Genomic DNA, 12,998 nt, shown 5'->3' on the forward strand with positions numbered 1-12,998 from the left:
AACCTCAGCTTGAGACCCTGGAGAGCCGCTGCCAGTCTGAGAAGACAATACTGACTTTGATGGACCAAGTGTCTGATTCAGTATAAGGCAGCTTCATATGTTCATATGATGGTGATGAAAAGACAATATTTATCTGCCACCATTGCATCTTCATGTAATTGTCCAGCTGAGCTGTTTCATGTAGTTCTTACACCATAGCCCTGTGGAATGATGGCCCACTGCCATCAGCTTGCTAATTACTTTGCAGACAAAATCACCCAGATCTGGTGCGATGCTAGCATGGATGCGTGTTCAGATGTTGTAACTTTGGCATCTGCTTGTCTGATTTATATGGATACCATTCCGTTTGTGGCTTCTAAGGATGTGGTCAGGACCCTTGGAGAGCTGGGGCCTATGACCTGTGTCCTTGACCCTTGCCTTTTCTGGCTGATAAAAGCTGCCAGAAAGGTACTGACTGAGCAAGTAAGGGGAGTAGTAAATGCTTCCTTGAGAGCGGAACATGGCTGCCCATGCTCAAGTGGTTAGACTTCTTCTGAAAAACAACAACAAACAAACTCAACCGATTCCTACCATGCTGAAAACTTCCAGGCAGTCTCCAATCTTGGGCAAGGTGCTAAAGATGTTGGCTTCTTCTCAGCTTCAGGCGCTCTTGGAAGAGACTCATTTTCTGGACCATTTCAATCTGACCTTTTCAGTGGCAACCCCACAACTATGGAACAAACTCCCCATGGAGCCTGTTCCCCTCACTCTCAATCTTTAGTAGGCAGGAATATATCAACGGCTTCCTTGGAATTAGGTGGAAAACCTCCTGATAACCTGGATAGTCCAGATCTTGGAAGCTAAGCAGAGTTGGTCCTCGCTAGTATTTGGATGGGCAACCTCCAAGGAATACCAGGGGCATGTCTCAGAGGCAGACAACGGCAAACCACCTCTGAAACGTCTCTTGCCTTAAAAACAAGTCTAGCTTATCACCTAGTCATCCGTAATGCTAAAAGAACTAGAACTTCTAGCTGCCAGACAATATTATGATCTTCTGGCTATACAATACACACACTGCCATATAATAATTATTTTAGTTGAAGTCAGTTTTATTCATGACAGCATTTGATTAGTTCCGCCTACTAGCAGTTTTAAATCAACCAGTGATTTTTATGTATTTTATGGTATTTATTTACATTGCAAACACCATGAGCTGCTATAGGGTAAAAAAAAGTGGCTAATAAAAGGTTTAAAGAAATAGATTTTACTCCTCATTTATTTGGGCCTGCTTGTATAGAAAAGTGAGGTAAAATAAAAAGGTAAAGGTAGTCCCCGGTGCAAGCACCAGTCGTTTCTGACTCTGGGGTGACACTGCTTTCACAATGTTTTCACGGCTGACTTTTTACGGGGTGGTTTGCCATCCCCAGTCATCTACACCTCCCCCCCCCCCAGCAAGCTGGGTCCTCATTTTACCGACCTCAGAAAGATGGAAGGCTGAGTCAACCTCGAGCCAGCTACCTGAACCCAGCTTCCACTGGGATTGAACTCAGGTCGTGAGCAGAGTTTAGGACTGCAATACTGCAGCTTTACCACTCTGTGCCATGGGGCTCTTGAAGTAAAATACCTTACATTATATATATATATATATATTTAACTAAGTCTGCAATCCTATGTTGGGGATGGGGAGTTTGACTTGCTGAATACATTGTGGATTTACTTTTGAGTAAATATGCACTTATTCAGGCTGTGAACTTTGCACATTAACTCACCTCACTGCATTCTGTTGAATTTACTGTTATGGCTGTAATCCTCTAGTTACACACATTAAGCCAGGATAGAAACTGGCATGATTACAGTAGAAGCAAGACTTTGGATTTTGGCCATCCGGTTCTGGTTGAAACTTATGTTTTTTTCCTAAGGGCTTGATCAGTTTAATTCTGCAAGATACCTTGGTCCCAAGATGGGTTAGGGCCATAGAGGACAGAATTCATAATTATGGCCTTTCAAAACAATATCTCTCTTATGATAATGCGAGGGAGATAGTGAAACAGAGAATGTTGGCCGTTGTCAGACAAAATGACCTTAATAGCACAACCAAATGGCAAGCTCTAACAGAACCAACCAACAGGGTGACCCCAATGCCCTACCTATATCGCTTAACAAATAATGAATACAGGAGAACGTTTACTCTTATGAGGTGGGATGCTTGCTCTGTTGGCTCTATCTGCGCCACCTTCATCACTTTTGGGGTGTGGATCCCCCAGTGGGGTGGTCTCCCGACTCCCTCCGCCGGCTGTTTCTGATAGCCCTGCGCCCCCTCTTTCATTTGATATGTGTCCCGTGCGGGTGCCACCCTCCCGCCGGGAGATGCCGCAAAATGAGCCCCCTTGAGGCTTATGGCGGCAGGGCTCGGGGGAAGCGAGCTAGACTGCTGTTCTTTTGAGGGGTCATAGAGTGTTTCGAGCCCGTCCCTGTGGCATCGGTCCCATCATTGTGGGGCCCAGGGGGCCGGCGCAGCGGCACGCTGAAGCAGCCTGTCGGTCACTTCCGGGTTCCTGTCCTGCATCTCGACCTGTGTTATTAGTGACAGGCTGCTTCGGCGGGCCGCTACCTTCTCCATCCAACGCATGGGGCACCGTCGGTCTAACTTCCAAAACGGAGTGCGCGCACCACCAGGCGTGCGGTCGGCCTGAATCAGGACTCCGACGAGGTGCATCAGGCAGTTGGAGAGCCCTGCAAGGAAGCGGGCGGCATCGCTTGGGAGGACACAGCCGCAGCGCCATCAGCCGCGCCACCCGCGGAGGCCCGCATGCCAACAGCGCCTCCGGGAGCCGACAGGTCGCGCCAAGGCTGCTCCAGAGCGGCAGGAGGGCGGGCCGGTTACGTAAACAGCCCGAGCAGCCTGGGGCCGGACGGCTCCGCTCTCTTCTCCCGGCTGCTTCGCCTTTGACTAGGCGGGGACGAGTGCGCCCGAGGGGGAGCGGCTAAGTCGGCCCCGCGCTTCACCTATTTGTCCGCTAAGGAGCGGGCGCAGCCTCCTCGCCGAGGCGGGCCTGTGACGTCCAGTCAAGCCGCGAGCTCGAGCCCGGCCTCCGCTCGGCGGCTATAGGAGGAGCCCGAGCGAGGGGGCGGCCCTTGGAACTGCCTCTCGCGCTCCCTTCGCCGCCGCCGCGGATTAGGCTCGCCGCCGCCGGGAGATGCCGACGTGCTGAGGGGCGCCTCGTCTTCCCCTTTCGCTGTCACCCCGGCCGGAGAGGCGGGCGGCGAGGAGGCTGCGCGAGATGGAGGCGCTGCCCGCGGCCGGGGGGAAGCTCCTCCGGCAAGCGTGACCTTTTCTGCGCTCCGGTAAAAAGCGCGTCGTTGGTGGTTGGTTGGTTTGTTTTTGGAGAGGGCTTTCGAGCTCTTGCCCTCCCCGGAGCCGCAGCAGCGGGGCGAGCCGTCTCCTCGCAGGTGAGCCGCTGGGCAGGCAGAGAAGGAGAGGCGCTGGCGCAAGGGGCGAGGGGGCGCCGGAGCAAGGAGCGAGGGGGCGCTGGAGCAAGGAGCGAGGGGGCGCTGGAGCAAGGAGCGAGGGGGCGCCGGCGCAAGGGGCGAGGGGGCGCCGGCGCAAGGGGCGAGGGGGCGCCGGAGCAAGGAGCGAGGGGGCGCCGGAGCAAGGAGCGAGGGGGCGCTGGAGCAAGGGGCGAGGGGGCGCCGGCGCAAGGAGCGAGGGGGCGCCGGCGCAAGGGGCGAGGGGGCGCCGGCGCAAGGGGCGAGGGGGCGCCGGAGCAAGGGGCGAGGGGGCGCTGGCAACTTCGCGCGGCTCTTGCCTTTGGCTGCCTTCGGGGCTCGTCCGCAGGGGCTGGCTGCAACTTTTTTTGCGCCGCTTCTCGAGCAACGGCGGTGGGAGGCGCCGCCGCTGGGCTGCTGCGGAGGGCGCCGTGGGCGAGGCAGGGGGCGCCGCTTCCATTTTTTTTTTTTTTGGAAATTCCACGAATCTTATTTTATAAGAACCTGGAGGGGCTCCTCTGCTGCTCAGGCTGGCTCTTGCCGGTTAAATTCGGCTCGTTTTTTCCTGTCCCGGGGGTGGGGGGGTCGGGTGAGAGTATCTCTCATATGAACATATGAAGCTGCCTTATACTGACTCAGACCCTGGGTCCATCAAAGTCAGTCTTGTCTTCTCAGACTGGCAGCAGCTCTCCAGGGTCTCAAGCTGAGGTTTTTCACGCCTATTTGCCTGGACGCTTTTTTGGAGATGCCGGGGATTGAACCTGGGACCTTCTGCTTCCCAAGCAGATGCTCTACCACTGAGCCACCGTCCCTCTCGCCAGACTGGAGGACGCAGTATGTGTGGCAGAGGACTGAGCGGGGTGGCTGCGTGGCGAGGAGGCGCAGCCGGTGGGATTATGCTGTAGGCGAAGGGGGAGGGGAGGCGACGGGGCGTCTTTCCCCGGCTTCTCTCCGGGCGCTGCATGCTGGGGGGGTGGGGAGCGGAGAGCCTAGTGGTTATCGCGCTCGGCAAAGTGGGCTGCTGGGCGCCTGCGTGCTCCTGATGGCCCCCCGGGGATTGCATTGTGCGAAGGGCTCGAGCCGGCGTTCGGTGGTCGGGAGGGATCTAGGAAGGCTTGATGCTTCCGTGCCTCTGGCTGCGGGAGGCTTGGCTCGTGCGAAGGATTCCATTAGTGTCTCGAGGGGACCCGTTCAGATCATCCGGTTGATGTTGAATCAGCAGAGGAGAGTTGTGAACTGCCGAGAACGGAAGGCTTGCCCCTGATTCTGGGGTGAACACCAGGTTCTGGTCAAGGGATGCCAGCCTCCCGGTGGGACCTGGGCTTCCCCTACGTTTGCATCTCATCTCCAGACATCAGTTTCCCCTGCAGAAAATGGATGTTTTGGAGGGTGGACACTGTATCTCACTGAGGTCCCTGTCCCAGGGTCCATCCCCAGGAGTTTCCCAACTTGGGTCTTGCAACTCCACCTCCCCCCATCTCCACTGATGGCCAGGGGACACCTGCCAACCCTATCTTGGACAGGTGTCTTGAGCATATGTGCACTGCCTTCGCCTCTCTATTGAAGCACTTCACTAAACCTACGTGCACCTGGAACTGGGAACAGAATTTCCTAGTGGAGGAATGTTCTTCCGGGCTTGTAAGCTTGAGGATTTCCCCCCAACCCCTTAAAGAAACTGACTTTGTATTCATTTTTTTTTTTTAAAAAAAAACATGATTATGTTTTACTATTCCTGTGTTAGAGAATGATGCCTGGGCTCTACCTTTTAAATTAAGGAAGGATACCCAATTTGGGGAAAAGGCATGCTAGTTCAGAACATAATTTCCTTTGGAAATGATGCCCTTTCTACCCTTCGGGTGGTTTCTCTAACCATGTTTCTTGAATCAGCCTAGTAAGGCAGTAAGCAGAATTTGTAGAAATGTGTAAACCTAATCTTTGCGGGATTCCTAGTGGGGCTTCTGCTTTTCAGGCAAGGATATTTGGGACTGCCTTGTGATTAATTCTGAACAAGCAAGCTGTTTCAGTACCACGCACTTTTCTTTTTCAAGTAAGTCCCAATCAACTTGGGAGACTAATTTCTTTGTCAATGTCAAAGATTGCGCTGCTGCACTGCAATACGATGTGTACTTAGTGGGGAGCAAGCCTCAGCGAACTCGATGAGAATCTTTGGAGTAAACATTCAGAGGATCATGTTGTCTGTCTGTTCTGTCTTCTCTGCTGTCAAAAGCCAGTGCTTCTGTACCTTATACCCAAATCTCCATGTATGCTTACATACATTTTGCTGTCAAATCACAGTCAGCTTAAGGGCAGCCCCACAGGCTTTTCAAGGCAAGAGGCACTCAGAGGCGGTTTGCCGTTGCCTGCCTTTATGTAGTGACCCTGATATTTCTCGGTGGTCTCCCATCCAAAAACTGATCGGGGCCAATTCTGCTTAGCTTTTTGAGATCTGATGAGATCAGGCTAACCTGGGCTGTCCAGGTCAGGGATAGAGGAATAGTGAAATGCAAGGTAGAGTTTTCTCTGTGAGCCCCTGGGAATATAGGTCATAGTGAGACTTTTTTTTTGCAAAACCCAGAAATTTGTATCACTGTCTTGCAGAAGGTGTAAGATTCCTCAGACAGTACGAGTACTCGGGTAATGTAACATTCAGTCTACAGACTTCTAGGGAGCCTTTTTTTGGGGGGGGCGGTGTATATGAACCTCATGTTGGTTACTAGTTTCATGAGAGAAAATCTTTTGGGTTGTTACCTCCTCAGCAGTTGTGCTGACTGATACATAGCCAAGGTGTTCTTTTAACCTTCATTTTTACTATTTATTAGTGCTGTCACTACAATTATCGTCATTCAAGCTAGCTATTACAGTTGTAGGTTTGTGTGTGTTTTGTGTAGACGTTTATGAAAATTGGAATGTTTCTCAAAATTGGAAAGCTGAACATACTGTGAACGCTGTAATGTTAGGTATCTGGTTCTGGAAAGGAAGGTGTAAAGAACTGGAAGAGAAACCACTATCCTTTTAGCTGAATGATGCTGAAAATGAGAGTCTGACCACATGTCATGTCATATTTTCTTCAATACACAGTTTCAATTCTGTTCAGCCCCCTGAGATAATCTTGCTCCATGTAAAAATTTTCCCTTCTGTTGATTAATTTGTGAGATGTTCATACCGGCTTGAGTTATGGTCCTTACGCTGTCAAATGGGATGATGTCTTGTCTTGTGTCTCTTCCTGGAAATATCAACATGTGCTGTGAGTATTCCAGGGTGGTGTGCCGCTGTGCCAGGCCAGAAAATTTTGCAGCATTACACATTTGCTTGAGGATGAGGTCAAATAGAGCACAGTGATTTCATTGTTTGGTCTTTCAGGTAACAGTTCAGGTCCACTTTTAGGTGATCATTAAAGGGAGGAATGATTAGCTCAATCGTGTCTGCTGCCCTTCTCGTTCTGAGGCCGCAAGCTCAGCTTAAGTTTAGCCAGGCCTCATTTTGGACAGGCGCTCACAGGAGTGGAGCTTCGGAACCTCTAAATTTTGTTGTGCTCTTTCTTACTTACACCCCTCCCCACAAATACTTGCTTCTGGGCTCCATTGTTCAAACCTCCTGTGTGGATTTTGTTGAACTCTTAAGATTTGGCAAACTTTCTAATGTTTCCCCCCAGAAAAATGGGAGAATAACCAAAACATATAAAGCAGATAAATGGAAATCATCATACCACTGTGGCCACACAGGGGAAAGTAATTTTTAAAAAGTATGATGGGAGTAAGGTTTTATTAAGACAACTATAATTCAAGAAGCATTTTAAGGTAGATGCTGAGCTGATATAATTTAGCACACCTTCTGGTGATGTCGGGTTTGTGGCGTATGCAGATCAGCTATGCAAATGAGTTGTGCTAATGAGCTCCAGCACCTCTTTTTTTACGAAATGACCCCTGAATTTAGCGAAGAGTCTGTTGGAACGACTGTAATTCTCTTTGGTGAAGGAATTCTGGAAGATCCAGAATGAGACAGCTCTGCCTGGCTAGAGACAATATTGTAGAAAGTGTCTGCTGGATACTAAAAGTCATATACTCGCACACGATTAAGGGCACTGTTACAGCTGACATTCTTGACACCAAAGTTGTATTTAACGGATGTGTCCGCACCATTCCATGCTGCTTTGAATTCAACACAGAGTTAAACGGCTTAACTTGTTTAAATTTTAATCTGTTTTTAATTGTTTGATTCTGTTTTATTGTTGGCGTGGTTGTTTTATTGTGTCGGAACCCGCCCTGAGCCCATTATAGGATAGGGCGGGCTATAAATCAACAGAAATAAATAAATAAATATTACCACTTCATTATCTGTTCAGAAATTAGAATTTTAGTGAAATTCTGTGATCAGAACCCTGCTTAATTAGACCAGTGGTCCATCTAGTCCAGCATCCTGTTTTACACAGTGGCCAGTTTTACACAGCAGGGCATTGAGGCTAACATGGTGTTTTACGCAACATGCCTTTTTACACTACAGGGCATTGAGGTTAAAGCTTTCCCCTGATGTTGCCTCCTGCTAGTGGGTTTCAGACATATTAGTGCTTCTCAATGTGCTGCTCCTCTTTGTATTTAATGCAAGGCTTCTGTAGCTTAACATTTGGACAGAAGAGGGACATTTTAATCATAGCTGCTTGTTATACTGGGGTAGGTATCTGCTGGAATTTCCTCGTCTCTCTCTCTCTCTTGAGGAGGACACTCTGATATGCTTGGTTTCCTATTCCCGCAATCCCTGGAGGCAGGAAATTGGATGCACTTTCTGTCCCTGGGGGGAGGAGGAGTCCACGTCCAGTCTTTTTCCTGCCTCTGCTCGAGAGAGCAGTGGATTTAGAGAGCTCTTTCCTTTAAGGAGCTCCTTTGGTTGCACTTTGTTCTTTCCATTCCACATGTATGCCTTTCTGTGTGCCTTTCTCTTTGTTTAAAAAAGCGAAACAAAACATCTTTCTTTTTCTGGCCTATCTTCCCCAAGGCTGTTTGCCTGCTGCTTCAGTCACGGGAATGTCTGCAGCTGAGGTCTCCATCCATGGGATCTCCTCCAAGGGAGAGTTAAGGGAGGTGATCCCCAGGTAGCTTGCCTAGCTGTCCTGCCTAGCTGTTCTGCTTGTCTAGCTGTCCCGCCAGGGCAAATCTCCTGGAGGGAGCCGCTAACCACAAAGCACCTGGCTCAGATAACGAAGAAGCAGCCTAGATTTTTTGCTGTCAAAACTGCACCCCCTACTGGCCAGCAGGGACAGTCTATATCCACCCATCAGGCCTGCTCAATCTGCAGCCATTGGAGTGGTGAGTCAAAGGAAGATAATAGCTCTGCAACACATGAGAAGCCGGGAGTGGGGAGAGCCCACCGTTGCCCCACTAGGCTTCCAGAATGGAGCGAAGAAGATCGTTCAGACTATTAAACAAGTTCGCTCTGTGAAATCAATGGTCTTGATGATCCTAGCGCGTCTGCTAGGTTTCCATGATTGCAACTATCCCTTGGGCCTGGCCATACTCTCGGGTACTTTACTGGATGCTGTTGCTATGTCAGAGGCTTGTAATCCTCCGGAAGCACATCAGAGTCAGCATCAGTCAGCATCTCAAGAAGGATGTCCTTTGGTGGACAACCAAGAAACACCTGCTGTGAGGCAAGGCCTTTCAGAGTGACCACAGACTTACAGATCACAACGCATGCCCACCTGATGGGTTAGGGAGCCCATTGCTCACTGATCTAAGTGTAGAGAACCTGATCCCATGAAGAAACTTCCCTCAGAATTAGTGTTTTGGAACTGCATGCAGTCTGTCATGTTCTCAGGGTGCAGGCAGGCAGGAGTCCAAAGCCGGTCCAAGATCAAAGTCCAGGAAGTCAAGCAGGAACCAAGTCACCAATGCAGAATCACGAACCGGAATCAGAAGTCAGTGTCCAAAAGCCGGTACTATCCATAACGTTATGGATAGTACCAGCAGAAGTAATAAAAATAACGGTTGAATCGGATGAAGAGAGAGGGTTGTCATATAATCAATTACTAAAGATCCAAGGTGATAAAGTTGAATTAAAATCTGCTGAAGAGCTGAACAACAAGTATGACTGGTTTCAAATGCAACAAATAAAAAGTTTGATGGAAAACGATATTAAATCTGAAGGAATTAGACGCGAACAAACAGAAATGGAAAAGGTTCTGCTTGGAGATAATGAAAAAATAATATCGAAAATATATAAGTTATTGTTGAAATGGTCTACAGAAGAAGTAGTAAAATCTCAAATGATTACATGGGCAATTAATGCAAATAAGGAAATACAGATGGATACATGGGAATATCTTTGGAAGAACTCTATGAGAATATCAACATGTCAGAGTATTACAGAGAATTGTTTCAAGATGATGTATAGGTGGTATATGACTCCTAAAAAATTGGCAAAGATGAGTAAAAAGATGTCGGATAGATGTTGGAAATGTAAGAAACATGAAGGTTCTTTTTATCATATGTGGTGGACATGTGGAAGAGCGAAAAAGTTCTGGCAGATGATACAACAAGCAATATCTAAGATTCTGGGATATGACTTCAAGAAAGTAGCAGAGACTTTTCTGTTGGGATTACAAATGGAAAAATTTCCAAAAGAAGATAGAACTTTAATTTGGTGCTTGCTCTCAGCTGCTAGGACATTGTATGCGCAGTTGTGGAAGCAAGAAAAAATACCAGAGAAATGGGATTGGATTGTGAAAGTTTTATCGTGGAGTGAGATGGATAAACTAACAAGAATTCTAAGAGACTATGATTTGGAAGTGTTTAAAAGGGAGTGAAAGAAATTTAGAGGCTATGTAGAGAAAGAATGGAACGTAAAAAGACATTGGACAATTTTTTAATAATGAGTATTAGAAAAAGGTAGAATATGAATTTAGATTGTTACAGTTAAAGGTACCTTTATAAGTGAACTTTAAGTATATAACTTCGGTGGGAGTCTAGTAACGGAGGGAGGGGGATTAGAAAATATCATATGGGTTAGGGATAGAGAGGATATAAATGGATATTGTTATCATATGCTATCAATAAAATTGTTTAACTTCTTTTTTTCCTTTTTTTTTAGTTTTAATGTCCAAAAGCCAAAATGTCAGGGTGCCAAGGAAATCAAGCAGGTCAGGATCAGGAAGGAGCATGGATGCAAGCCAGAGAATAGACTTGTTTCTTCCACAAGGCTACCAGGTCCTGGGTGGGAGCTATATGGGTGTCTCAATCAGCCTGCTCCTTGGGTGGCAGTGACTTTGCTAGAACTCAGGGCTGAAAGATCTGAAGCATTGGCGTGCCTCATGTCTTCGTTCTGAAAGTTCTTTCCGGAGCCTGCTTCGAACTCTTGGGATGGGAGGAGGAGAGCTTGGAGGAGATTGATCGTCAACAGCTGACACTGCTGCCTGGAGAGTGATTGATGGGCTGGCTGCTGTTTGTTCAGCTGAGGAACTGGCTGGCAACTCTTCCAGGTCTGTTAACCCTTCCAGCTCCTCCTTGTCAGGGCTCATGACATTATCCCGTCCCCTGCAGGACCTCCCCTCCCCCACAGACCGGCCAGGCCAGTCAGGGTAGGCCACGTGGAACTGCTGCACGAGGTCAGTGGTGTGTAGGTTGTCCGTGGGTTCACATGAACGTTCCTCAGAGCCATAGCCTTCCCAGTCCATGAGGTACTGGAGGTCCCTGCGGTGGATTTGGGAGTCCAGGAGCTGGTGGACCTCGTATTCCTCCTCAGCATCGACCAGGACAGGAGGAGGTGGCGGTTGGATGGGATCCGGTGGTGTAGCAGGAATAAGGAGGGGCCAGTGGAAGACCGGGTGGATGCAGAAGGTGGCCGGCAGCTGTAGCCAGAAAGCAATGGGGTTGATTTGGTCCATGATCAGGTAAGGCCCCGCAAAGCGAGGGTCCAGCTTGCGAGACCGGCCAGGCCAACACAGGTAATGGATGGAGAGCCAGACATCGTCCCCGGGCTTCAGTGAGGGCCTCACCTGTCGCTTTTGGTCAGCGGCTGTCTTGTAGGCCTCTTTAGCCTGTTGGAGTTGCTCTCAGAGCAAGTCCTGGAGAGCCCGGAGTTCCTGCAGGTGTGCATCAGCAGCAGGGACTGCTGTGGGGTCAGGACTGTGGAAAAGATGTGAAGGTGGTATCCATAGGTGGCTGCAAATGGGGTCTGTTGCGTGGACGCTTGTACGGCGTTGTTGTAGGCAAACTCGGCCAGGGGTAGCAAGGCAGCCCAGTCGTCCTGCTGGTAGCTGGTGTAACAACGCAGGTATTGTTCCACTGTGGCGTTGGTGCGTTCGGTCTGCCCATCTGTTTGGAGATGGTACACTGAAGACAAATGCACCTGAGTGCGTAAGCTGGAGTGCAGGGCTTGCCAGAATCGGGAGGTGAACTGGGGGCCTCGGTCTGAGATCAAGTATGCTGGGAGCCTGTGCAGGCGAAAGACATGCTGGAGGTAGAGCTGGGCTCTTTCAGGAGCAATGGGCAGCTTGGGACATGGAACAAAGTGAGCCATCTTGGTGAAGAGGTCCACCATCACCAGGATGCAAGTGTGCCCCTTGGACCTGGGGAGCTTGGTGATAAAGTCCAGGGAGACGGTGTCCCAGGGTCCTGCAGGCATGGGTAGGGGATGCAAAAGCCCTGGGGGCTTGGCCGGTACATCCTTGGCTCGCCGGCAGACCTCACAGGAACTGACATAGCGGGCCACATCGGCACGGATGCAAGGCCACCAGAACTCCTGCATGAGCAGATACAGGGTCTTGTGTTGGCCGAAGTGCCCCACAGGAGGGGAGTCGTGGGTCAGGCGGAGCACAATGGCCTGGAGGTCACAGAGGCACGTATAGGCACCCACGGTGCAGGAGGAGACCTTGGCGGGTAGCGAGATCCCCAGCTGGGCCATCTTTCACTTCCAGGAGGCATTGCTGAGCCCAGGGGTCTTGGGCCTGGCTGGCCTGGATGTCTGCAGCCAGGGTCGGGCGAGTAGTGGTGACAGCGAAGACCGAGGGTGCAAGGATGAGCCCAGTTGGGGTCTCCTCCGTTAGAAGCACAGTGTACTCCGGTTTTCAGGAGAAGGCATCCGCTTTCCGGTTCTGGTTCTGCGGGATATAGGTAATCTGGAAGTCAAACCGGGAAAAGAAGAGGGACCACCGAATCTGACACTGGGTGAGCAGTCTGTAGATGCTCCAGGTTCTGGTGGTCTGGTGGTCGGGGTGGTGGGCCCCTTTAAGGTGATGCCTCCAAACCTCGAAGGCGGTCTTGATGGCCAGGAGTTCCCGCTCCCAGATGGTGTGGTTGCGCTCTGTGGGCGTCAGCTGCCGCGAGTAGTATGTGCAGGGTTGTAGCGGCTGGGAGGGGACCTCCCGCTGGGATAGCACTGCACCGAGGGCCATGCTGGAGGTGTCGGTCTCTACTGTGAACGGCAGCTGCAGGTCTGGGTAACGCAGGCGTGGCTCGGTGGTGAAGCAGTTTTTCAGGGTGGTGAAGGCATGGTTTGCCGGAGGAGCTGGGTCAGAGGTGTGGTTACATCAGCACGGGCAGGGA

At 50.2% G+C, this 12,998-nt stretch overlaps 1 protein-coding gene across 2 annotated transcripts in view; it reads left to right on the forward strand.

The window, feature by feature from the left end:
* Positions 1 to 3,116: 3,116 nt before the first annotated feature.
* The window catches only part of GALNT13 (polypeptide N-acetylgalactosaminyltransferase 13), a 370,357-nt gene continuing 360,475 nt past the window's right edge, over positions 3,117 to 12,998 (forward strand). For both annotated transcript variants that reach the window (XM_060257257.1, XM_060257256.1), the window contains exon 1: positions 3,117 to 3,429. The gene's annotated coding sequence lies outside the window, so the exon portion shown is untranslated. The remainder of the gene's footprint in view (positions 3,430 to 12,998) is intronic.

Source organism: Heteronotia binoei, chromosome 16 (genome assembly GCF_032191835.1).
Source record: "Heteronotia binoei isolate CCM8104 ecotype False Entrance Well chromosome 16, APGP_CSIRO_Hbin_v1, whole genome shotgun sequence".
Lineage (NCBI taxonomy): Eukaryota > Metazoa > Chordata > Lepidosauria > Squamata > Gekkonidae > Heteronotia > Heteronotia binoei.